General features: G+C 41.9%; 1 long non-coding RNA gene across 1 annotated transcript; it reads left to right on the top strand.

Annotated features, from left to right (window-relative positions):
- Window positions 1-4,068: 4,068 nt before the first annotated feature.
- On the top strand, window positions 4,069-13,673 carry LOC142068435 (uncharacterized). The gene is made up of 3 exons (XR_012664266.1): window positions 4,069-4,119; window positions 10,932-11,030; window positions 12,797-13,673. It is a non-coding gene; the product is annotated as an uncharacterized LOC142068435 (long non-coding RNA).
- Window positions 13,674-24,984: the final 11,311 nt, after the last annotated feature.

The raw sequence follows: 24,984 nt of genomic DNA, 5'->3' as shown, positions 1-24,984 counted from the left end.
ACCATTTAGCCAGCCTCTGCATAGCTAGTTCTTTTACTACAGAAGGGGTGCGGACTGGAGGACTGAACATAGAGCAGAGAGTCTGAGCTGCGATCCCGGCCCCGGTGAGTCAATGATAAAACTCCTGTTGATGTCAGTGGGGCAGATTTTCATCCCTGAATTTTAACGCCGGCTGAATTGTTGACTAGCTGTTGGGCCTCAGATAAATCCCTTCACCTCAGCGTCTCTGTCTGCAAACTGGGGATAATAATGCTATTAACCTGCCTCCTAGGGATGTTATGAAGATTAAGGAGTGAATGTTTGTACGGTGCTTTGAACATGGCACCGGAGTTAACCTTAAAGCATTTCAGTTGCACCTTATATAAGGTTATCTCTGTGTTTGCCATATCAAGAACCGGAAATACTGCAGATACCAAGCTAACATTATCTAATTATCTAAGGCAACTGAAAAGTTTTATGGGTCATCACTGGAAGGGGCTATTATGGATCTTTCCTCATACGGTTAACCCATTGTGTTCCTATTTTCTGCTTTCCCTCCAAATGAGTTCTGTTATTTCTGCTACTGCAGCCACTGGAATAAAATACAGTATTCCAAGCATGGCCCCTTGAACCCGGTTACTGAGGATCTCTCAGCACTACTCTGCTCTGCGACGCCTCTGGATGTGTTGCCCAGAGTTGCAACAGCCTTTCTTTTTCTGTGACCTAGCAAAGCGCCTAAACACGTGCTCAAATTTAAGCGTGTTAATAATAATACCCTTCCTATTCAGTAAAACACTCCAGCACACGCTTAATTCATACATGTACATGACATGCCATGACATGGGAATAAACCGCACACTCAAAATTAAGCATGTGAGTAAGTGCATTGCTGAATCAGGGCTGTACTGCATGGTGTCCTTATAAATAACACAACAGCACTCTACAGTAATGATCCAAAGTACCGCAGCTGACAATAAAGATGCTGCAATGGCTCTGGCTAGCAGTGTCGAATAAAGGAGTATATTTTTATAAGGCCACTCTTCTAAAATCATGGATTGTCTCCGGGGAGACAGAAGTTGGTTCCTTTTACAGGATTTTTTTTTAAAAAAAACTCAAAATAACGCCCCCCCCCATTTAAAGGAACAGCATCAATTTAAAATCACGTCTCGCTGAACATGTTTTGTCTACTCTTATTGTCTAAAAAGAAAAGGAGTACTTGTGGCACCTTAGAGACTAACCAATTTATTTGAGCATAAGCTTTCGTGAGCTACAGCTCACTTCATCGGATGCATACTGTGGAAACTGCAGAAGACATTATATACACAGAGACCATGAAACAATACCTCCTCCCACCCCACTCTCCTGCTGGTAATAGCTTATCTAAAGTGATCACTCTCCTTACAATGTGTATGATAATCAAGTTGGGCCATTTCCAGCACAAATCCAGGTTTTCTCACCCCCCCACCCCCATACACGTGAGTTTGTGTGTGTATGGGGGTGGGAGGGTGAGAAAACCTGGATTTGTGCTGGAAATGGCCCACCTTGATTATCATGCACATTGTAGGGAGACTGGTCACTTTGGATAAGCTATTACCAGCAGGAGAGTGAGTTTGTGTGTGTGTTTGGGGAGGGGTGTGTGAGAAAACCTGGATTTGTGCTGGAAATGGCCCACCTTGATTTTCATACACATTGTAAGGAGAGTGGTCACTTTGGATAAGCTATTACCAGCAGGAGAGTGAGTTTGTGTGTGTGGTTTTTGGAGGGGGGGGTGAGAAAAACTGGATTTGTGCTGGAAATGGCCCACCTTGATTATCATACACATTGTAAAGAGAGTGGTCACTTTGGATGGGCTATACCAGCAGGAGAGTGAGTTTGTGTGTAGGGGGGCGGAGGGTGAGAAAACCTGGATTTGTGCTGGAAATGGCCCAACTTGATTATCATATACATTGTAAGGAGAGTGATCACTTTAGATAAGCTATTACCAGCAGGAGAGTGGGGTGGGAGGAGGTATTGTTTCATGGTCTCTGTGTATATAATGTCTTCTGCAGTTTCCACAGTATGCATCCGATGAAGTAAGCTGTAGCTCACGAAAGCTCATGCTCAAATAAATTGGTTAGTCTCTAAGGTGCCACAAGTCCTCCTTTTCTTTTTGCGAATACAGACTAACACTGCTGCTACTCTGAAACCTGTCTTATTGTCTAGAACCACTAAAACTGATTAGAAAGGAAAAAAACATATTTTTTTCTGTTTGTTTATTTTGTGTATTCGACAACATTTTGTGTCTGGGGAGTAAATCACAGTTTCCTTACTATGAGGTCTGAAGCTGCAAACACACACGAGAGTAACTTTACTCACAAATAGCCCCATTGAAGTTGGTGGGACTACTCATGTGAGTAAGACTTGATCTTGCAATATGGGGTCAAGGGGAAAATATGGAGCTCATTTATGATCAGGCCCTGAGCTGGTTTCCCCTGTAGTTTGTATGAATCATTCACACAAACCACAGGGCAAAGAAAAACATATTAAAAACAAAAAAAAGAAAAGGAGTTCTTGTGGCACCTTAGAGACTAAAAACAGGCAAACGTAATGGTAAAACCACAAATACTGGCAGGGGGCATCTGAAACCCTTTGTTTTTAACTGACTAGATTTCGAGTTGATGGTGTCTCTTTGGGTCCCAATCCAGCGAAACACTTAAGCATGTGCTTAATTTTAAGCACATGAGTAGACTCGTTAACGTCATTGGGACTACTCACCTGTTTAAAGTTAAGCATGTGGTTAAGTGCTTTGCTAGACTGAGGTCTGTATCATCATCTATATTCTGCAATCCTCAAACAATTTTACTCCCTTCATTGCACAAACTATTGTTGTATTTCTCTTTTTCTGGTATGTGCAAAGTTTGTCCTGGGCACAGGATATTGTTTTCCAGTTTGAACTGCTTCAAAACATCTGATTTTTAAATAGTGATCTCAGACACACACCCAAATGACATATATTTATCTTTTCTGGCTTAAAGTTTTTGATTACAGCTTGCTACATTTTGAGCTCCAAACGGTGAGAATGAAAATATAGCTTTTTTCCCCCTGGTGGCGAAAGTCTGTGTAAAACCCTTGTATTAGAAAAAGAAGACAATGGTAGTGGTTGCTAACATTCACACTCTTGGAACGGCGACATTCCCTGCTGTAGTTTAGATTAATACACAGCAGTGCTGAGATATCTGTATTGTTTCATTAACAAAGAATTCTGGTTTTGTTTTATATCTATCTATCTATCTAGCTAGCTAGCTAGCTATATACAGTTTTTTAAAGTTACATAGGTTGTCAAATAAAGATGGTTATTAATATATAAATATTAGAATTTTAAAATGCAAACATTCATACTGAATATTATTCTCAAGGATTATTCACCCAGCTCTAAAAATCAATCATGAAGTTTAAAAACACAAAATCAAACATACTCAGCGATGTTGCTATAGAGATGGGTTTAAGCCCTAATATTTGGATTTGAACCTGTGTCTGGATTTCAGATTTCTGCAAAGTTGAAGGGTGTTCAGATCTGGTTCAGGTCATCTCTAGCCATAAAATTGAAAGAGAATGCGCCAAATTCCTCTCTGGTTTAGCTGTAGCTCACGAAAGCTCATGCTCAAATAAATTGGTTAGTCTCTAAGGTGCCACAAGTACTCCTTTTCTTATTGTCTTACTTATGTTACACCATGAATCTAGCTCAATAAAACCAACATCTTGGAAACAAACAAACTTAGAGTCTGTATCCTTTGTTAAGTATTAAAACCAAATTAAATTCTGATTCCAGGTTTGTTTTAAACAGACTCCGATAGTTGTTATGTGTTCCACCTGGTCTATAGTGACCATCCTCAGATAGTGCATTTTTCCTGGACAATATCCGGTATGGATTGGCCATATTGAGTCTTACCCTTCCCTTCAGCCTTGGAAGGTTCTTTCTTTCAGGCAAAGAGGGTGTCTGCTTCCCCCTTATCTGGTTTATTTTAACATTCCTTTCTGATCCAGTCTGGCGGGGGGGGGGGGGGAGACAAGGTAGCATTTCACAATAACCCATTGGCCCTTATCTTTCCAGAGATTCTTCCTTGGCTGGCAGCATACCTGAGAAGAATTATGTGGTTGCTGGTGAGTATTTGCTTCAGGTTGGGGGGCTGTCTGTAAGCGAGGACTGGCCTGTCTCCCAAGGTCTGTGAGAGTGAAGATAGCTGGGAGTGCTGGTAGCATAGGGCCTGAGGAGAGAATGTACATAACCAGACAAGCCAGCAACCACACGCCACACAACAAAAACACTAACCCAGGAACCTATCCTTGCAACACACCGCATTGCCAACTCTGTCCACATGTCTATTCAAGGGACACCATCATAGGATTTAATCACATCAGCCACACCATCAGGGGCTCATTCACCTGCACATCTAACAATGTGATATATGCCATCATGTGCCAGCAATGCCCCTCTGCCATGTACATTGGCCAAACCGGACAGTCTCTACGCAAAAGAATAAATGGACACAAATCAGACGTCAAGAATTAGAACATTCAAAAACCAGTCGGAGAACACTTCAACCTCCCTGGACACTCAATTACAGACCTAAAAGTGGCAATTCTTCAACAAAAAAACTTCAAAAACACACTCCAACGAGAAACTGCAGAACTCGAATTAATTTGCAAACTGGACACCATCAAATTAGGCTTCAATAAAGACGGGGAGTGGATGGGTCATTGCACAAACTAAAAACTATTTCCCCATGCTAATTTTTCCCCCTACTGTTACTCACACCTTCTTGTCAACTGTTTGAAATGGGCCATCCTGATTATCACTACAAAAGTTTTTTTTCTCCTGCTGATAGCCCACTTTAATGGATTAGTCTAGTTAGAGTTGGTATGGCAACCCCCATCTTTTCAAGTACATGAAAGCTTATGCCCAAATAAATTTGTTAGTCTCTAAGGTGCCACAAGTACTCCTCATTCTAATTTCTCATAGAAACTAAAGATGGGGAAAGTATATCAGGTTATCCAGTCCATCTCATGGTCAGTGCAAGATTCTTCCCTGTTTTCTAGTTCTTTGTTCAGCAAGGGGTGATGGACTCACAATAGACAGTTTCTCTGGGAAGACAAGCAGCCACATTCTACACACCCTGAAGCCTCTTAATTGCTTCCACCTTCAGCCTTAGCAACAGTGAATTACCGTAATCCATAGCCAGCGAGTTTAAGGCCAGAAGGACTGCCGGACCATCAAGATCATCCACTCTGGTTGGTGACAGCTTTAGCATCATTGGCATTTTGTTGGTAGTGGATCCTCTGATATCTCACTGCTTGTCTGAGGTCGATGCTGAAGAGGAGGGGAGTGCAGGATATATCCTTGCAGGTCTCTGGAGGTGAGGGACTATCAGGAAAAGGAAAGGTTGCCCATTGCCACTCTGTGGGTTCTGATGGAGAAGAATGATTGGAGCCAATGGAATGCTGTGCTGTCTATTCCAGCTGTTTCATGGAGGCAGGACTTTTATACCCTGTGATCCACTGGATCAGATGGAGCTGAGAGGTTAAGTAGTTCAAGCAGTGAAATATGTCCTGTACGGATTGCCATGAGGAGGTTATCAAGCAGTACTAAAAGGGCTCACTCTGTGTTACTTCCCTCTCTGAAGTTTGATTGTGAAGCAACCAGGATGTCAGCAGGGATCATATATTGTTGGAGCTTAGTTTTAACCACTTTCTAAATGAATTTTAAGCATTTTGTTATTTATTATTAATTATGATTGTTGTTATTGTTAATTATTATTATTATGCACAGGATTGGGAAGTTGGAGATGGGGGGATGGCTGGAGAGATTTTCCAGCTCAAGTGTTGGTTTCTGAGAGTGGGACTCCTGTGCTTTACAGGGAGGTTGGCAGGTTCGCGTCTCTGAAGGAAGCACTGATACACAGATGCTGCTCACAAATGCATTGGCTTTTTTCACATACTACATTGTTTTCCAAGTTGAGTCTCACTTTATTATTTTGTGGCCATATCTCTAAGCTCGCTAGATCCTTGCGTTCTATGTCTCCATTCTTGCTTCTGTTGTTAACACCTCCTGATTTAGTATTGTTTGCAAATTTAAATAGGCTGTTAACTCCCTCTTCCAGCTCATTATGAAAAATGGTGAATAAAACTGGGCTTATCACAGAAAACCCTGACACCAGAAGGCTCATTTTCAAACCCTTCTCCAGTTCCCCTTTCACTTTGATATTCCTAGTCAAGATGGCTCTCACAACAAAGAATAAAGTAAACAGATACTAGGACCAGCTAACATACATCCACGTGTTTCAAAATGAACGAATAGGAAAATTAAGGTTTCAGAGTAACAGCCGTGTTAGTCTGTATTTGCAAAAAGAAAAGGAGTACTTGTGGCACCTTAGAGACTAACCAATTTATTTGAGCATAAGCTTTCGTGAGCTACAGCTCACTTCATCGGATGCAAATAAAGGAAAATTAAGTGAGCCTTTTCAAGAATTCACTAATTCATGATTCATTCATAAGATATGGAAAAAGGGAAAACATAATTCCATTAAGCCTTGTAAAATTCTAATTCACTCATCCAGGGCAAGTAATTTTTTAGATCAGCGAAAAAAGCATCATTAGTTCTTTTCATTAGCATCAATCATCCTGGCAAAGGGCAGGTAAGCAACTCTTGTGCTTGGTCTGGTAAATTTTCATGCCAGTTTTGGGAGGCTGTTTCCATTATTAATTCTATTATTAATTATTAATTAATTAGTATTATAATGAGGGGGTACAAGTCAAGAGACAAACAATGTGGTCTAGTGGCTTGTGCCCTGGAGTGGGACTCAGGAGATCTGGATTCTAGTCCCAGGTCTGCCCCTAAGGCCCTGAGCACATTGGGGAGCCATGTGCCTGCTGGTGACCCTGGGCAAGTTGCTTCATTTTACATGCCTCAGTTTCCCCATCTGTAAAATAGCGATAATGATACTGACCTCCTTGTAAAGTGCTTTGAGATCTACAAATGAAAAATGCTTGGTATTAATTATTATTATTATTATAGAGTGCAACCAGGTTATAAATATCAGTTATGTGGCAAGCCACTATACATCTGATTTATCTATATTCATGGATGTCTAGTGCATGTTCCTGGTGGTTTGTCTGAGTGGGGCTGGTCTGAGATGAATATGCACTGACACACAATGCGGAGCACACAAAGAAGCCTCAGGCACAGGTTCCCAAAGTTGTGTAAAGTCACAAGGCAGGCTTCCCCTATCTCGAACGACCTCATACTGGGCCGGGGAACAGGAGAGGGGATTACACCTGTATTGCTGTAGTATCTAGGCAGCAATAGGATAGTTAAGAAAAGTGTCATTTGTTTAGGAATGGACCACTGCCCTGCTCTTCTCCATAGATTTGTTTGGCAAAGGGACCATCTTGCTAGCTCTTCTTCTGTAGCCATGGGATAGACCTGGTCAAAGAGATGTGTCTTCATTGTATTATAAAAGAAGTGAGATGCTAGTTCTTCTGGACAATTGGAAAGTTATCATGGATTCTGTTAGGGGCGGTCATGGTTCAGGCAAAGATCAGTAAATAGGAATCTGTCCATTGACTTCAAAGTGCATTAGATTGAGGCCTCAAAAACCTGCTGAAGTTCCGTGTTCATATCACTGGCATGACAGATAAGTGAAAATCAGCAGATATTGTATATTAAGAATTTCTTTAGAGTAATTGACAAGGTTTCATGTCAAAGATGTCCAGCCCAGGTAAGGAAGTATGGATGTCCATAGCAGGCCCTGCTGGTATTCCGTCATCTCTTCTTTCCTTTACAGGACACTCGTAGCTTCATTTTACTTCCTTGGTGACAGACCGGAGTGACTCATTCCCAGCAAATAATTTCTCTGATTTATTTCACCTCATGTCCTGCCAGCAGATAAGCACTTCCTTGGATTTACTCATTCTTCAAAACTAGCTAACAAATTGCTTTTGTGATTAATATTTTGGGGGCAACTTTTTGGTTTGATTGTGAGCAGTTCTTTGCAAGGGTTCCATATGCATCATTTACTATTCGAGAAGTGTCAGCTCATTGTGGTTACTCAGATGAGTCATGTGCTATGGTTTCTATTTCCTAATTGGAGAAGTGCATAAGCCCTTTCAGCACAAATACTTGCATGTCTATATTTAACATCTGGTTTCTACATAAATGCTTACACGTGACTTTGAAATTCTCAGTGGATGAACACTGTGTCAGCACGACTCAAGTGAATGAGCATTCATGGAGAGCAAACACAACAGGGGTGCGAGTACATTTTCCATGACTTCAAGTGAATATGTGTTCATAAAGCACTTGGTTCATAACTAGGGCAGTTAGGCACGACAGTAATACAAATGATAAACAATTATAAGAAGAAGGCTTTTTGCAGTATTTACTGAGCTCTAACTGGAAACTTTGATCTCATACTGCAGCATCCAGCATTCTCAAGAAAGAGATCTTGAGTCATTATGGACAGTTCTCTGAAAACATCCACTCAATGTGCAGCGGCCATCAAAAGAGCAGACAGAAATAGGACAGAAAATATCATGTTGCCTCTCTATAAATCCCTGTATGCCCACATCTTGAATACTGTGTGCAGATGTGGTTGCCCCGTCTCAAAAAAGATATATTGGTATTGGAAAAAGTTCAGAAAAGGCAACAAAAATTATTAGGGGTATGGAACAGCTTCCGTATGAAGAGATATTAATAAGACTGGGACTTTTCAGCTTGGAAAAGAGACAGCTAAGGAGAGATATGATTGAGGTCTATAAAATCATGACTGGTATAGAGAAAGTAGATAAGGAAGGTGTTATTTACTCCTTCTCAGAACACAAGAACTAGGGGTCACCAAATGAAATTAATAGGCAGCAGGTTTAAAACAAATAAAAGGAAGTATTTCTTCACACAATGCACAGTCAACCTGTGGAACTCCTTGCCACAGGATGCTATGAAGGCCAAGACTATAACAGGGTTCAAAAAAAGAACTAGATAAATTCATGGAGGATAGGTCCATCAATGGCTATTAGCCAGGACAGACAGGAATAGTGTCCCTAGTCTCTGTTTGCCAGAAGCTGGGAATGAGCGACAGGGGATGGATCACTTGATGATTACCTGTTCTGTTCATTCCCTCTGGGGCACCTGGCACTGGCCACTATCGGAAGACAGAGTACTGGGCCAGATGGACCTTTGGTCTGACCCAGTAGGACCATTCTTATGTTCCTGCCTGATATTGTCTGGGGATATTTGCCATCAGTGTTGAGGAATGCCTCCTACCCAATGTGTTTGTGGTATGTCGCTCTGTCACATTTTATTTTTCATGTTAAAGCGTACCATTCTGTTCTTTTTGCTTTTATATGTTCAAAATAAATGTTTCAATGAGAAATTTTAAAAGTTATAAAATAAGAAGTAACACACAGGATGCTAGGAAGAACACGTCCATAAGAGCAAGAAACAAAGGGGAATCATGGGTGGAAACATTTAATTTTGGAAAGGTGCTAAAAATGCAGTGGCCCTGGGTTTTCTCTCTCTTTTGTTCCTAATGCAGTTGAGTGGTTTTGGAGTATGCTGTTAAAGAATTGCTACTTTTCACCCTTGGGGTGGTTTCATTTCAGTGATGAGGCAAGCGTTCCACATACATAGCAAGGCTTTGTCCGTGGTGTTTGTAACCTCAGCAGTTCATCTTCAGATCTAAGTGATCTGTTGGATTATACTTGTAACCCTTCTGCCAGGTGGAGCCAGCAGCAACAAGAGCCAGGTTCAGTATCTGGGGGGGGGTCTTCTTAACAATACAGCACAGAACTGGCTCAATCTGGGAAAATTAAACGGCACCCCATGGTGCCTCTAAGAGGCAATACGTCTCCTCTTGCAAGCACTGAGTCAGTGTACAGCAAAGAAAACTTTTAATAATAATAAAAAAGGAAGCCAGCCTTAATATGGGAAAATGCCACAAAGGTGGTTTCCAAGCAAATGACCCTGAGCAAAACACCCACCCCAGAGTCCGTTGGGCAGTGTCCTTCACTTCAGGTTCTCACCTTGTGGTGTGAAAGTCTGACAAACAAATGTTCCTTTAACCTGCCACTGCCCTCTCCCTCCACTACACCCCACTCAGAGTTGTCGCCCTTGGTCAGTGAAGACCCAGAGTGCAGAGATGCATTTGCATGAGTTCACCTCCTACCCCAGGACACGGGGAAGGCACCAAACATGGCCACAGCAGCTGTCACTGCACCGTTCACTCTGGCCGCCGTTCACGCTGGCCGCCGTGCCACTGATCACTCTGCCACTGTGCCGTCACCCGCTGCGTTGCTCAACTCTAGCCTCTGTGATGTCTTGAGGTCCCCCCACTTAACACAGCTCTCAGTGATTTCAGCAGTTAACCGGGGAGCCTCACTACTAAGGGCATGTCTACACTTACCTCGGGAGCGATCAATCCAGCGGGGGGCGGGGGGGAGGGGATGTCTGTTTATTGCGTCTAGTGAAGACGCGATAAATTGACCCCCGAGCGCTCTCCCGTCGACTGCAGTACTCCACTGGAGCGAGAAGTGTAGGCGGAGTCGACGGGGGAATGTCAGCAGTCGACCTACTGCAATGAAGACACCGCGGTAAGAGCTCTAAGTACGTCGATTTCAGCTAAGTTATTCACGTAGCTGAAGTTGCGTAACTTAGATCGATGCCCCGCACCCCCACCTCCAGTGTAGACCAGGCCTTAGGCAGGCTAGTCAATTTTTTTCACTGGAGACGCTGCCCCTCAAGCAGGTCTAAGGTTTAGCACTTGGCTCTCAGTGATTTCAGCTCTTGTGACGAATTACAAAACAAAAGACTCCCAATTGAGTCTAATGGGCTGTCATTAAACAGTAGAGAGGGGAAGATTCAAATAGTATCTTTAGGCAGAGACCACACCATCAAACATGACCACCCTCTCTCATCTCCACAGGTCTTTGGCATCCCTAGCCCCTGCTTAGTGAGTGCAGTGACCACCCACAATCATGGCATGCCAAACACAGTTCTGCTGGCCTCTACTCACACAGCAAAGGTAACAACACTTTATTACCCCTCACCCAATACCAAAGTGACTTGCAATCCAACACCAGCCCAAGGCGATCATTTGGGCAAAGCTGCTCACTTAGGCAGAGTGGGTGTGTCTATGCCAACAGTCACCAACCCGTCAGTCGCGATCGACTGGTCAATCCTGGAGAGACTCTCCCAGTCGATTGTGATCGCCGGCCGTGGCGATGCAGCGGGGCTGCCTGCCTGCCGTGGCTCCACACCACTCCCAGAAGCAGCCAGCATACCCCCTTGGCCCCGTGGGGGTTGGGAGGGTGGCAGGGGTCTCCACGGGCTGCTCCTGCCTGCAAGCACTGCCCCCGCAGCTCCCATTGGCTGGGAACAGGGAGCTGTGGCCAATGGGTGCTACAGAGGCAGTGCCTGCAGAGAGGGACAGTGCACAGAGCATGTTGGCCCCTTCCGGGAGTGACGTGGCCACGTGGTTCACTACTGGCTGGCAAGGCGGGTGGTGTCCCAGCTCATAATAGGGAAGAGGTGCTGATGTGCCTGAGTGGCACCAGGGTAGGCAGGGAGCCTGCCTTAGCCCTGCTGCGCCACCGCCCAGGAGCTGCCTGAGGTAAGTGCCCCCCCGGCAGGAGCCCCCTCCCAGAGCCAGCACCCCATACCCCCTCCTAAACCCCAACACACTGCCCCAGCCCAGAGCCCCCTCCTGCACCCAAACTCCCTCCCAGAGCTTGCACCTCTCACCCCCTCCTGCACCCCCGGAGCCACCTCCCACACTGCGAACTCCTCAGCCCCAGTCCAGAGCCCACACCCTCTCCCGAACCCCAACTCCTACCTCAGCCCAGTGAAGATGAGTGAGGGTGGAGGAGAGTGAGCGCCAGAGAGAATGGGGGATGGAGTGAGCAGGGCGGGGCCTCGGGGAAGGGGCGGGGTCTCGGGGAAGGGATGGGGTAGATCCTGGGTTGCCCTTAAATTCAAAAAGTGATCTTGGGCATAAAAAGGTTGGAGACCACTGATCTATGCAAACAAAGTCGGTTCCTGAAGTCTTCTCCCCAGGTCATCACTGGATGTCGGGGAGAGCTCATTCACACCCTGCGTACACAGGGAAGAGCTTTTTAAACTAGGGTTGTTGATTAATCACAGTTAACTCATGCAATTAACTAAAAAAAAATTAACTGCAATTAAAAAAATTAATCGTGATTAATCACACTGTTAAACAATAGAATACCAATTGAAATTTATTAAATATTTTTGAGCATAAGATTTTTGGGCTAAAACCCACTTCATCAGATGCATGCAGTGGAAAATACAGCAGGAAGATTGTGTGTGTGTATATATATATATATATACACACACACACACACACACAACATGAAAAGATGGGGGTTGCCATACCAACTCTAACGAGACTAATCCATTAAGGTGGGCTATTATCAGCAGGAGAAAAAAAAACTTTTGTAGTGATAATCAGGATGGCCCATTTCAAACAGCTGACAAGAAGGTGTGAGTAACAGTCGGGGGAAAATTAGCATGGGGAAATAGTTTTTAGTTTGTGTAATGACCCATCAAGTCCCCGTCTTTATTGAAGCCTAATTTGATGGTGTCCAGTTTGCAAATTAATTCGAGTTCTGCAGTTTCTCGTTGGAGTGTGTTTTTGAAGTTTTTTTGTTGAAGAATTGCCACTTTTAGGTCTGTAATTGAGTGTCCAGGGAGGTTGAAGTGTTCTCCGACTGGTTTTTGAATGTTCTAATTCTTGACGTCTGATTTGTGTCCATTTATTCTTTTGCGTAGAGACTGTCTGGTTTGGCCAATGTACATGGCAGAGGGGCATATATGCCATCATGTGACTGAACTCCTTGTGGGGAGAATTGTATGTCTCCTGTTCTGTTTTACCTGCATTCTACCATATATTTCATGTTATAGCAAGCTTAGATGATGACCCAGCACATGTTCGTTTTAAGAACACTTTCACAGCAGATTTGACAAAATGCAAAGAAGGTACCAGTGTGAGATTTTTAAGGATAGCTACAGCAGTCGACCCAAGATTTAAGAATCTGAAGTGCCTTCCAAAATCTGAGAGGGACGAGGGGTGGAGCATGCTTTCAGAAGTCTTAAAAGAACAACATTCTGATGCCGAAACTACAGAACCCGAACCACCAAAAAAGAAAATCAACCTTCTGCTGGTGGCATCTGACTCCGATGATGAAAATGAACACGTGTCAGTCCCCTCTGCTTTGGATCATTATCGAGCAGAACCCATCATTAGCATGGATGCATGTCTCCTGGAATGGTGGTTGAAGCATGAAGAGACACATGAATCTTTAGCACATCTGGCACATAAATATCTTGTGATGCCGGCTACAAAAATGCCACACGAATACCTGTTCTCATTTTCAGGTGGCACTGTAAACAAGACATGGACAGCAGCATCTCCTGCAAATTGTAACCAAACTTGTTTGTCTGAGCAATTGGCTGAAGTAGGACTGAGTGGACTTGTAGGTTCTAAAATTTTACATTGTTTTATTTTTGAATGCAGTTATTTTTTGTACATAATTCTACATTTGTAAGTTCAACTTTTATGATAAAGAGATTGCACGACGGTACTTGTATTAGGTGAATTGAAAAATACTATTTTTTTTGTTATTTACAGTGCAAATATTTGTAATCAAAAATAAATATAATGTGAGCACTGTACACTTCATATTCTGTTTTGTAATTGAAATCAATATATTTGAAAATGTAGAAAACATCCAAAAATATTTAAATAAATGGTATTCTATTATTGTTTAACAGTGCGATTAATCACACAATTAATAGCGATTCTTTTTTTTTTAATCGCTTGACAGACCTATTTTAAACTCATTTACCATATCTGCTTTGACAGGAAAGTGTGTAAGCTCATCCATCTTCCTGGGTTTATAAACTCTGCTGGATTTACAAAGAAGTTCAACTCCACCCACATTTATGAAGCAATGTATAAACCCCAGTGAGATAGATAGATAGATAGATAGATCTCTCTCTCCTATATATATATATATATATCTTTCCTAAAACAATTGCACTAGTCACAATGAGGGCAAATGAATAAAACTGATGTGGAGCTCCTAGATGAAGTCATTTTTTTAGGTAACGATGTCCCAAGTCTTTTTTAAATGACTTCCAAAACAGAAAAAATATTCATTTTTCAGGTTTCAGAGTAGCAGCCATGTTAGTCTATATTCGCAAAAAGAAAAGGAGGACTTGTGGCACCTTAGAGACTAACAAATTTATTTGAGCATAAGCTTTCGTGAGCTACAGCTCACTTCATCGGATGCATGCATGTAGCTCACGAAAGCTTATGCTCAAATAAATTTGTTAGTCTCTAAGGTGCCACAAGTATTCATTTTTCAGACTCTCAGATATCTAAAACATCCTGTCCACTTAGCCACAGAATTTCTTACATACATCCTTCTTGTGCAGGAAACCACACCGAGAAATGTGAGGTGAAAAGAAGAAGATAGTGAGGAAGTTGGGGGTAGAATTCATAACTGTGAGCTGTAACCTTAACCATAAAGTCACTGCAGCAGCTCTATAATAGAAGGTAGGGATTCAGGAGGGCATGGTAAAAAGCAGAAATTTTGGATTTGGATCAACCAAAGGAAGGCAGGCAAGCTGGGTTAGATGGCATTGGCCTGTTCTTAAAATGTCTTATATTCTCTGTCCTGTTATGACTCAGATAGGGTGACCAGATAGCAAGGGTGAAAAATCGGGACGGGGGTGGAGGGTAATTGTCACCTATATAAGACAAAGCCCCAAATATCGGGACTGTCCCTAATAAATTGGGACATTTGGTCACCCTAGACTCAGACCCTGGCAAAATTGTTGCCTTCTGAAATTACTCCTATCAAATGGCATATAAATGTTAGTCTATTTTTGTTTAGTTTTACTAAAACTACAAACCTTCTCTCAAAATCAAGTGTTTTATATGAGACTCTAATATTGGTGTACTATACAGATTTAGCGGATTATAAACCAGATCTAGACTACAAACTAACTCGGTATGGACACTGAAGCATTCCTATTCACACACAAGAAAGAGCTGACATTGTCTACCACTGTATCAAATGCTTTTACGTCTTGATGTGTCCCTGCCAAGTATAACAGATAATATTTACAGAGCCTTAGACACACTTTACTGTTTAATCCTACATGGCCTCATGTATACAGACATCAGGGTCACCAGCGCACTATGATGAATACATTTCTTCTAGATGGAGCTCCACTTCATCAATGTGCTCCACTTAACTGAAGCAAAGGAATCAGTTTCAGAATAAACCAACGAAAGGTATTTTACCTCAACAAAGCCTGTTCTTAACCAGTCCCCCTAAAAGCAACAAGCAAGAGTGCATTGTTGTACCTTCTTTCTTAGTCCAAGCATCAAGGGGCAAATTCTCAGAGTTGCCCACTCTCACAACTTGAACGTAAAGCTTGCAGGAATTGGTGTTTTCATAAAGCTCCACTTTTAAGTCACGTGAATATGTGAAAAACTTGGCTTTCATTTTTTTTAAAAAGCCAGTGTCTAGCCATGAAGTTGTGGAGAACCCCTTGAAAATGTGAACCCTAAAGGCTCAAAAATGAGAAAGGAAAAAACAGTACCATTTAAAAAAAAAAAAAAAAAACCTCTTGGTTTTTAGACCAATCTAATCGATTTTCAGGATCTGACTTATGATTTTGCAATGGCTGGGACTGGCCATACTGAAACTGATCACCTGCAAAGAGAAGAGATGGGGAGAAATCCTTCCCTTAGGCCATGGAGAGGGACTAGTCTCAGTGGCACAAGCAACTTCCCCACTGTGCAAGGGGAAGGACCTGAGAATCCTCTAGTCTCGCTCTCACTGCTCCGGATATCTCACCGCCAATACTGGCTTGCATGCAGCCGTTCAGAGACTCCCCCAAATTGCCGGGCCCCATTCTGAGCAGGGTTTGCAAATCCCCTTTGCAGCATCTCTTCTGCTTGTGCAGCAGAGGCACAAATGTTTGTTCCACTGTTTTGGCAGCATTAACACCTAAATGCCTTTTCTTTGTTCCTGTCCCCTCGCAGCCAGAATGAGTGGTTTATGGGGAATCCTGATGATTCTTACATAACCAACCCCACCAGTTAAAGAGGAGAGAATTAGAGCTAGGTAAAGTGTTTTGATCAAAACTTTTTTTCCCAGAAAAAAAAAAAATGCAGATTTGGCAACACCAAAATATTTTGGGAATTCATGTTGATTTTGACAGGTTTCAGAGTAGCAGCCGTGTTAGTCTGTATTTGCAAAAAGAAAAGGAATACTTGTGGCACCTTAGAGACGAACCAATTTATTTGAGCATAAGCTTTCGTGCTGATTTTGCTGAATTGTTTATTTGGGGGAAAAAACCTATTTCAACATTTGCAACACAGAACGGTGTGCTTTTTCAATTCAAGATGACTTTTTGTTCTTTCATTTTATTCTTTTATTTATTTATTGTTTAAAATTGGAAAACACACAACAATGTTTAAAATCAAAACAAAACATTTTGTTCAGGTCAAACGAAATGTTTAATTTTTTTAACCTTTCAATTGTTGAAAGTGTCAATATTTTTATCTAGGACAAGTGTCTGAAAAGAATGTCACTCTGTGGCTAAAGAAATGAAACCCACAAACATGAAGTTCCTTTCATCCTCTCCATTCACATTTTACACAGGCAGTCTGTTTGCAGCTGCCTCTTAGAACAATGTATTATTTTGGGCTGTGCAGAAATTCTAAATGACTCATTCTGAGATCTCTGGATTTAACATAAAAAAAGCCCCAAACCCAGATTATCTCGCATCTGATCTTTTGGAATTCCCTGGATCCATTTTTTTACATATTCTGGCTTTAGAGATTTGTAAGGCAATGCTCCCCAGTAGTGTTCAAAACATCCCACTTTGGGTCTGACCTTTCTCTCACTGAAGTAAGTGGAAGACCTCCCACTGCACAGGACTGGACCCTCTGCCAGTAACTTTAATACAGCCGTTACGCTGGCCATATCCAGATCTGAATATGAAAACATAATACACTACAATATGTCCACTCATTTCAGATTCCAGGTTACTGGTAACAAAATATAAACACAAGCAACAAGTATAACAAAAGAGCAGAATTTCAGGGCCTATGAAACACTCATCAGCTCTAGGACAGGATGAGAAACCAAACTGCATGGACAGGAATGATCTGGCATAGACTTATCAGGGTGTAGATATACTGCAGAATTCTGACAGGTCTTCTGAGATCACAAATACGTTGTCACCTCTGGGCATGCCAGTAAGATTCTACTTTACCAGGGCGTAAGTAGTCAATGTTTAGCAAGGGGATCGACCCCATATTCCCTTTCTGTCTTCTCCTTACCCACCCTACTGAATTTGATCCCTAAGCTTAAATTGTTCGAAGAGCAATATAGCCACCCACAGACTTCAAAAGATATTATTTATATAGGCTCAGAGTACATCTGAAAGTGGATCCTCTGCCTAAGGAGCTTTTAACTCGAGCAAGAGATACAAATATGTAGGCGTCAGTTGCAAACCTTACCAATATATAGACTCCCTCTATTTATAGCTCCATAGTGATGTGACAAATCTACAGGTCATGAAGTTGGTACCTACTGAAATTACATACACCTGTACAGAAACCTTTTTGGGGGTGGCTGAGGGTTGACCTTGTCATTAATGTACTGCTTCCTCGGGGCTATTTGATTACCCCATCCTCATAATACATGGCACGCAAGCTTTCATTCTGCTGTTCTATTCCACAGAGCTTCTAAAGTATTTTCAAATATTTAAACAAATGTTTATCTATTATTTGTATTATCATAATGCTCAGGAGCCATACTCATGGACTAGGATCCCACAGTGCTAGGCGCTGTACAAACACAACAAAGATGAGGTAACTTTTGTGTGTGTGCATCATGTGGAGTGAACATTGCCCTAAACGTGACTTGATAAAGCTAAATCACAATATTTCCTACGTATGTTTAATATTCTTAGTGTTGAGTATTTAGAGTTAGGCAAAGTTTCCCTCCCTTCTGGCCTCCAAAAAGCAGGATCCTCTGGCCAGATCCTCAGCTGGTATAAATCAGCATAGCTCCATTGACTTTAAAATGAGGATCTGGCCTTCTGTCTTTTTACTGAAGCCCAAAGGACCTTCACTTTGTCTCCTTCACATTCAAGACTCTGCACTGAAGCCACCTTCTTTCTAGCTATCCAAAGGCTGGTACTGCAGTCCATTGGTTTGGCTACAGGATGCACTGTTAAGTGACTTGCTCCTTTCCCCAGTAAAACAAACACACTGTCCTGACAGCTCTACCAGCTCATGTAGAAAGTAAGATAATAGAACCAGGAACCAAATCTTGGTCTCCTGAACAAAGCAGTGCAAAACCTCACTTCTAATAGGCCAGAATCATAGAAATTAGCAAAGGAAAGGATCTACTAGGTGACTTAGTCTAACAGCTCTCAGAGACTATGGTCTGCAGAGACTTTGCTGCAGTTGTTACATTGCATTAAGGAAAGTAAAAAAAGGCTATTTAAATGTATTGTAATGAACTGGCTATTGTGTATATACGCAGGGCTTCTGTTTTGGGGGTTTATTACCTTCACTTTGGGGGATTTATTTTTAGCAATTTTTGAGTTTTACGTCACTGTCCATACAGCAATGGTTTGGGGGGGCTCTTTTTGTATGTACTGTAATGAATATACTGCGTCTTATACACATACTGTAATACTGTATATTACATACATTACTCATTTACAGTCGTGCGTACCGTAATGTCCCATAGTGCCCTTTAATGTAGTTCTGTTTTGAACAGCGCCATGTTAAAGTGCAGGAACTTTTCATGTGCACCAGCAGGGTCTACATGGACCAATTAATGCGCAACACAGTGCGTTTTAGAAATTACACCTCCATCATCTGCATTTCTCCTCTGTGTAGAGAGGCCCTTAGACAAAAGCTGTGTTGCCATGTTCTTAAGTACATACGTAAGCATTTTGAATCACTCTTCACACTTGTACTTAAATACTTCAGATACTCTGTACTTATTTGTATTACAGACATGTTAAGGCACTTAAAGCACGAAACCTTGTTTTATCTGCAAGTATTTTTTTCAAAATAGGTTTTTGAAACAATCACATCCCTCCCAACTGTCCTACATTCTGGCTGGCCCCCATCACCCACTTGGGAGCTTGCCCCAGCTTGGGAGTTTCAGGATCTGAGGTCCAGCTTTTATCTGTGGGCCCTGCTGTTCACATAACACAAGAACCAGGGGTCTCCCAATGAAATTAATAGGCAGCAGGTTTAAAAAAAAAACATAGGAAATACTTCTTCACCCAATGCACAGTCAACCTGTGGAACTCGTTGCCAAGGGATTTGTGAAGGCCAAAAGTATAACAGCGTTCAAAAAAAAAAAAGAATCAGATAAGTTCATAGCTGATAGGTCCATCAATGGGTATGAAACCCATGGTACAAGTGTCCCTAAGTCTTTGACTGCAAGAAGCATCTGGCACTAGCCACTTTTAGAGATAGGCTACTGGGCTAGATGGACCATAGGTCTGACCCAGTGTGGCTATTTTTATGTTCTTATGTTTATCAGTTACAGCTGAAAATCAGAAGTCCTATGTATACATCATTGTCTTCTAGATGGAATCAGAACTGTTCAAAGGGTGTGTCACAGGCTTTATATTGCTAATCGCACTTACCAGAGATGCTCACGTGGTAGGCGCTTCTGCTTGTGGACCCAGAAGGTGTGAGTTCTATCTTCACTGCATCCTCAGAGTTCCAAGCACCCAGGGTGTGGAGTGGAGTGAATACCATGAAGCCTGCCAAGCCTATGGATTTGGTACAGAATTTTCAAAGTCAAGAACCAAAAAAATACTGATTGGAAGAATTGAACCAGGATATGAACTGGAAGGATTCAGGACTGATGCCAAACAATATGAGCAACAATATTTTGGTAAATTAGACTTAGAGTGCCTGCTAATTGAGATAAAAATTTCATACATCTATAGCCCAGATCCCAGATGGCTGTTGTAATCACGTTTTAAACTATAATACCGAGCAGAAGGGAGAGAAGTGACTACCAGCTTACATCTCAAAATAATACTAAGCTGACTAGTGAGTGGTTAATGATTCATTTGTTTCTTGTACAAATGTGGTATTACATACTGAGAGAGAAGATGCTTGTTTTATATCACTTCTCTGAAAACAATTATAAAAACAAAACTGCCTAGTGTTACTATAACAATCATGAATTCTTGGATTTGTGACACTGTCATAAGGGTAGCAGCTGTAGATGTGATAGTTAAGAATGGTATAATAGCTTAGTTTCAGAGAAAACTATTGAACTATATTCTAAGTGGGGCTAAAAACAAGTGGTTTGTGATCAGTTTGCACATGTGCTTTTTTTCTCCCATAACTGCTGTCGCTATCTCCTTTTTGACCCGGACACAGCTTCTTTTTGCTGTGTTTAGGGGTTTTGAGGCAAATTCGACTCGCTGCCTTCCTGAGAGACACACATGGGCCTTCAAAGGTTGCAGCTATTGGCAGTAAAACTGATTTGTGGCAATGCTATTTAGAAACTGCTCTTTGTCTACACTTACAGCTAAACCATGGTTAGCACTGATTCACTGAACAAATTGCTGACAGCCAACAACAGTCCCCGGCTAGGCAGAATTCTGATAATTCAGAGGTCAAAAGAACATCCTATCATTTAAATGAATTGTAAACATGGGATATCTCTGTATTCATCTCTCTTTGAAATGTATAGCAAATAATCTGTGAATGATGGGGGAACAAGCAATGGCCTTACGTTAATTCTATAGTTAAGTACCGGAGATGGACCTCCTTCAAAGTCATGCTAATTACGTTTTGTTCCCTGAGGAACTCCAACTTGTCAAAAAGATATGAAATTGTATAAAAGATCCTTGGGTCCTGATTCTGTCATCTCATATCTGCTTTGGCTTCATCAGGGGACATTTGAGTCACAAGACTGAGGTCCCAGTTATGCTGGTATGCCCTGAATATGATATTTGGACATTGGACTATAAACTATGAACTATTTCTGAAAGGTTTCAGAGTAACAGCCGTGTTAGTCTGTATTCGCAAAAAGAAAAGGAGTACTTGTGGCACCTTAGAGACTAACCAATTTATTTGAGCATAAGCTTTCGTGAGCTACAGCTCACTGCATTGGATGCATACTGTGGAAAGTTTAGAAGATATTATATACACACACAAAGCATTGAAAAAAATACCTCCTCCCACCCCACTCTCCTGCTGGTAATAGCTTATCTAAAGTGACCACTCTCCTTACATTGTGTATGATAATCAAGGTGGGCCATTTCCAGCACAAATCCAGGGTTTAACAAGAGCGTCTTGGGGGGGTAGGAAAAAACAAGGGGAAATAGGCTACCTTGCATAATGACTAAGCCACTCCCAGTCTCTATTCAAGCCTAAGTTAATTGTATCCAATTTGCAAATGAATTCCAATTCAGCAGTTTCTCGCTGGAGTCTGGATTTGAAGTTTTTTTGTAATCGCATGACCAGAGAGATTGAAGTGTTCTCCGACTGGTTTATGAATGTTATAATTCTTGACATCTGATTTGTGTCCATTTACTCTTTTACGTAGAAACTGTCCAGTTTGACCAATGTACATGGCAGAGGGGCATTGCTGGCACATGATGGCATATATCACATTGGTGGATGTGCAGGTGAACGAGCCTCTGATAGTGTGGCTGATTGTTATTAGGCCCTGTGATGGTGTCCCCTGAATAGATATGTGGGCACAGTTGGCAAAGGGCTTTGTTGCAAGGATAGGTTCCTGGGTTAGTGGTTCTGTTGTGTGGTATGTGGTTGCTGGTGAGTATTTGCTTCAGGTTGGGGGGCTGTCTGTAGGCAAGGACTGGCCTGTCTCCCAAGATTTGTGAGAGTGTTGGGTCATCCTTCAGGATAGGTTGTAGATCCTTAATAATGCCTTGGAGGGGTTTTAGTTGGGGGCTGAAGGTGACGGCTAGTGGAGTTCTGTTATTTTCTTTGTTAGGCCTGTCCTGTAGTAGGTGACTTCTGGGAAGACTTCTGATTATCATACACAATGTAAGGAGAGTGGTCACTTTAGATAAGCTATTACCAGCAGGAGAGTGGGGTGGGAGGAGGTATTTTTTTCAATGCTTTGTGTGTGTATAATAAGATCTTCTAAACTTTCCACAGTATGCATCCGATGAAGTGAGCTGTAGCTCACGAAAGCTTATGCTCAAATAAATTGGTTAGTCTCTAAGGTGCCACAAGTACTCCTTTTCTATTTCTGAAAGAACTCTTTGCAATTACAAAGCTCACCATCTCTGCTGTGAATCTGAACCTCAATGGATTGAACTCATGTCTATCTGTATATTGATCTTTTAACTTCACTCTCTCTCTTTTGTTTTTTTAATACATTTTAGTTTAGTTAATAAGAATTGCCTGTAGCGTGTATTTGGGTGAGATCTGAAACATTCATTAACCTGTAGGTTGACCAGACGTCCCGATAAAATTGGGACTTTCCTGATATTTATTTGTTTGCCCCGCGTCCCAACCAATGTACGGTTGGGTCGCCATTTGTCCCGATATTTTGCTTCGGCGGCCCTCCGGCTTCCCCCGCCCCCCCCCAGTTCGCTTGGGGCGGCAAAAAACCTAGAGCTGGCCCTGGTGTGGGGGTGAGCCTGTGGCTGCCCCCCCATGTGTCCCGATATTTTGTTCTTGTCATCTGGTCACCTTATTAACCTGGGAGCTGATGTATCCAATCCTTTGGGATTGGTAGAACCTTTTCTTTTATATGATGAAATGAGATTTACAGAAATTTTCATCATAGTTGACGTGGGTACCTGGATGGAGGCCTGAGGCTGGATCACTTTAAGGGAACTGTGTTGTTTGGACTTCTGAGTAACCAGTAAGGTAATAAAGAAGCTGTTTTATGCTGACTTGGTGAATCTAAGTATTGGAATATCCACCAGCTTTATGGGGATTTTCTGCTCCATTCTTTGCAGTTAACTCTAATTGAGTGACCACAGCTGGCTCCCCACTAGGGCCCGGGACACACCAGTATCAAAACATCCACTATAACTTCAGCACTTCATAACACCATAAAACTAATGTGCTTTATTGGTGTTCTACCTTTTCACTAACTCCTAGCTTTTCCATATTCTCAAGTTCAGTTTCTAAATTTATCTGCTTAGGATAAAGTGAACTTTGTGAATGACTCCATCATTCTGGTTTTGTCTATCTTAATGTATGATTTACCGTTAAGACATTCTAGACTCTAAAAGACATCTGAGAATTCTCTAAGTATGCGGCCTGTGTTTTTTGCCTGCAAGTATGTGGCATTTATGGTGGGCACTTTTAAAAAAGTGATTTCATGACAAGAAAGTTTTTAATTCTAATAGTGGTGGAACATCAGCATTTACTACTGGAGATGTGATCTTGTTTTTTTTTTATTATAACGGTTACTTGCCCCTTTATTGGTATTTTATATCTTGAATATGAAAGAAGCTTTGCATTATGTTTTCCTTAGCTACAGTATGTTCCTTGATACAATACTACCTTGTGCTTCTGTCCAGTTTAAAGGTTACAGCCCTGCCATTAATGTTAATTGATTTCCTTCGTTTCTAGTGTTTTTCTTTTTGAACTGATACAGCATGGACGATCTACTCACTCTGTATCTGCTCACTTACAGCCTGCATCAGCATTTCACTAATTTCAACAAGCAAAGAGGGAAAACCCAGACCTTATAACCAAACCTCCATGTATCTGGAGAAGTGGGTTTTTTACCCACGAAAGCTTATGCTCAAATAAATCTGTTAGTCTTTAAGGTGCCACTGGACTCCTTGTTGTTTTTGTGGATACAGACTAACACGGCTACCCCCGATATTTATTTGGTTTGATTTTCCAGTGTTCATTCCCTAAATCTGCTCTCTGCAAGTCAGTTGCTCCCGCCTCCCTTATATTCAAAGCTACCTCAGTGAGTCAGAAGATCTCATTTAACTATTTCGCAGCTGTGTCAATACTTGATAGCAGCTTGGGGGTGTTTCAGACAAACACTGCCAAGCCTGTCAGAGCTGCCTTCATAAGACGCTTTTCTGCAACACCTACCAGGGAGCCAAACAACAAGGCAGGAGGTAGCTTTTATTTTACATGTTGTACAGCACTAAGTGCAATGTATACTTAACAATTAATAGATTCTAATAATGAATACAATGTTCTGAGGGCCTAATTTTCTCCAAGCAGGCCCCCACACAGACCTGAGGAGAAAAATGCGAAGTCCTGGTGTACCATATTGGCTGTGGCCTCACCTTCTCTCATTTCACTTTATTTATTCAGATGTTACAGATGTTGGTGCTCCCCCTCCGGCTGCTCAGGGCCCTGGAACAATTATCCTTCCCCCCCCCCCCGGTCCCCTTTTTTAGCCATGCCCACACACAACTTTGTGCGGACAGTTGTGTGCTTGTTTTGCATGCATAGTTCTGTATGTATCTGTGCAATGTGCAAATCCCCATTTTGAGCAGACATGTGGAGAAGTGCATGTGCAAAGCAGGCATATGGTGGCACACACAAGGCTGCTTCTGGGCCTGATGGATGAAAATAAGTCCCTGAAATATTTTGTATTCAAAATACAAGAACACCACAGCAATCTTGTATTTTGGAGAACTGACCTCATCTGAAATACAGAGGTTTAGATCTCGCTACAGAAGGGAAAATAGTGTAAGCTACTTGTTTTGGTTAATTTTAAGAACGTTTTTTCTTCTTAAAGAGATCCTGCAACAACTGAGCTATGGAATCCTGTGAGTACAGCGCCACCTGGTGGTACTACAAGACCACACAATGTTATTCCTCAGAGATTACTGAAAAATAATCAAAAAAAGAAAAGGAGGACTTGTGGCACCTTAGAGACTAACCAATTTATTTGAGCATAAGCTTTCATGAGCTACAG

The sequence above is a fragment of the Caretta caretta genome, chromosome 11 (genome assembly GCF_965140235.1).
Source record: "Caretta caretta isolate rCarCar2 chromosome 11, rCarCar1.hap1, whole genome shotgun sequence".
Taxonomy (NCBI): Eukaryota; Metazoa; Chordata; order Testudines; family Cheloniidae; genus Caretta; species Caretta caretta.
The sequence above is the reverse complement of the archived record's forward strand: the minus strand, read 5'-3'. Positions and strand labels throughout refer to the sequence as shown.